Source organism: Etheostoma cragini, unplaced genomic scaffold (assembly GCF_013103735.1).
Source record: "Etheostoma cragini isolate CJK2018 unplaced genomic scaffold, CSU_Ecrag_1.0 ScbMSFa_2903, whole genome shotgun sequence".
Lineage (NCBI taxonomy): Eukaryota > Metazoa > Chordata > Actinopteri > Perciformes > Percidae > Etheostoma > Etheostoma cragini.
This window is the reverse complement of record NW_023267116.1, coordinates 1-2,153: the sequence shown is the minus strand read 5'-3', so window position 1 is coordinate 2,153 and position 2,153 is coordinate 1. Positions and strand designations below refer to the sequence as shown.

At 47.0% G+C, this 2,153-nt stretch overlaps 1 non-coding gene across 1 annotated transcript; it reads left to right on the top strand.

Annotated features, from left to right (window-relative positions):
• The first annotated feature begins 717 nt into the window (after positions 1–717).
• On the top strand, positions 718–791 carry trnai-aau. The gene has a single exon. It is a non-coding gene; the product is annotated as a tRNA-Ile (tRNA).
• The last annotated feature ends 1,362 nt before the right edge of the window (positions 792–2,153 follow it).

Below are 2,153 nucleotides of genomic sequence, written 5' to 3'. Positions count from 1 at the left end.
TGTATGTGTGTGTGTGTGTGTGTGTGTGTGACGGAAAGGTGTCTCAGACATTAGTTCGGTGACCAAATGTTTTTTTCATGTGTGTGTGTATATCTGTATGTGTGTGTATGTGTGTGTGTATATCTGTGTGTGTGTGTATGTGTGTGTGTATATGTGTGTGTGTGTGTGTGTGTGTGTGTGTGTGTGTGTTGTGTGTCGGACTCACCCCCGCTCTCCTCTGGCGGCCGCTCCTCCGCCACTGCAACAGGAAACAGGAAACACGTTTTATTTACTTTATTTAAGGAAATTAGAAAATGAAAATACACAACAATAAATACCCAAACAGAGACAAACACACACAAAACAGCTGTTTAAGTAGTGTAACCACTGTGTGTAACGGGCTGACCCACAACCCTCTTTATCCAGGAACTAGACAGCACCCCCACATGGCCGGTTAGCTCAGTTGGTTAGAGCTTGTTTGTGTGTGTGTGCGTGTATTTGGGTGTGTTTATATGTGTGTGTTAGTGTGTGTGTGTGTGTGTGTATTTGCATGTGTGTTTATTTGTATGTGTGTGTGTATTTGTACGTTTGTGTGTGTATGTACATATGTGTTTGTATTTGAATGTGTATATGTGTGTATATTTGCATTTGTAAATGCATGTGTGTATTTGCATTTGTGTGTGTGTGTGTGTGCGTGCGTGTGCGTCTTTGTTTGTGTGTACATTCAGCACCTCACGTGGCCGGTTAGCTCAGTTGGTTAGAGCGTGGTGCTAATAACGCCAAGGTCGCGGGTTCGATCCCCGTACGGGCCAATCAGCTTTTGACTCAACACTCACGTACAGCTTCACCGCTGACATCTCACAGACCAATGACATTGCCTAACTTCCGGGACACTACTGGCTCCCGGAATCATGAACTAGGATTCATGAACCTGGTCTGAGGTAACGCTGTCATCTCTCCACCGGCCACTAGGTGGTGCTGCTCACCACTGCATCTGGGTTATAGAGGCTTTCAGCATCTAGTATACGCTACATGGCCAATTATTTATTTATATGTATGTGTGTGTGTGATTTTGTGTGTGTGCATGTGCCTGCGTGCATGCAAGCGTGTGCGCCTGTGTGTGTGTGAAAGTGAGTGCGTGCGTGTGTATGTTTTCTGAGTATTATTATGTTATGATGTTTCTGTGTGTGCATGTGTGCATGCGCATACATGCATGCAAGCATGTTAACCTGCGTGTGTGTGCATGTGTGTGTCCAAGCGTGTGTGCGTATGTTTATGTGTAGTATGTGCCTGCGTGCATGCAAGCATGTGCGCCTGCACGTGTGCGTGTGTCTGTGCATGTGTGCGCAAGTTTGTGTGTATGTTTTTGTGTAGTATGTGTGTGTGTCTTTCTGTGTGTGTGTGTGTGTGTGCTTGTGACGGTGTGCGCGAGTGCATGTGTCTGTGCATGTGTGCGCAAGTGAGAGTGTCTGTGCGTGCGAGTGAGTGTGTGCGTGTGTGTGTATGTTTTTGTGTAGTATGTGTGTGTGTTTTTCTGTGTGTGAGTGTATGTGCATGCATGCGTCTGTGCATGTGTGCTTAGATTTCTCTTTATTAATACTTTTGGGATGACTTCCACAAGGAAATTGAAAAATTGGCTTCTGAGTGTGTGTGTGTGTGAGTGTGCGTGCGTCTGTGCATGTGTGCGTGTGAGCGTGTGTGTGTGTGTGTGAGTGTGTGTGTGTGTGTGTGTGTGCGTGAGTGTGCTCACCCTCTGTCTTGCTCTGTGGTTCTGGTTCCAGTGGCGCTTCCGACCGAGTCTCCGCTCCCACATCTGCAAAGAAATTCAATTTCTCTCAAGTGACTAATTAAAAGCAAACATCAGTATATTTCAACCTGGAGCCCATTTTCCCAAAATTTCTTATCTAAGTGGCTGACGGAGAGCGCCCTGAAGCCACAGAATGGGGTCCGATGTAATCCTTCAGGGCAATTACACACCGTCAATTTACGTGTCCACTGAAGCTTTTTGCCCGAGAGGCTTAGATTGTCACCCTAAAGGCCGTTGTATGGTTGTGCGATGGCTTCAGACGCCTCTGCGTCTACGCCGTAGAACGCCTGGTGTGCACCTCTCGAAAATGGAAACTACACACCACAGCGACGCACGTCTCTCGACCGTGGAGTGGTAGCGTTGCACC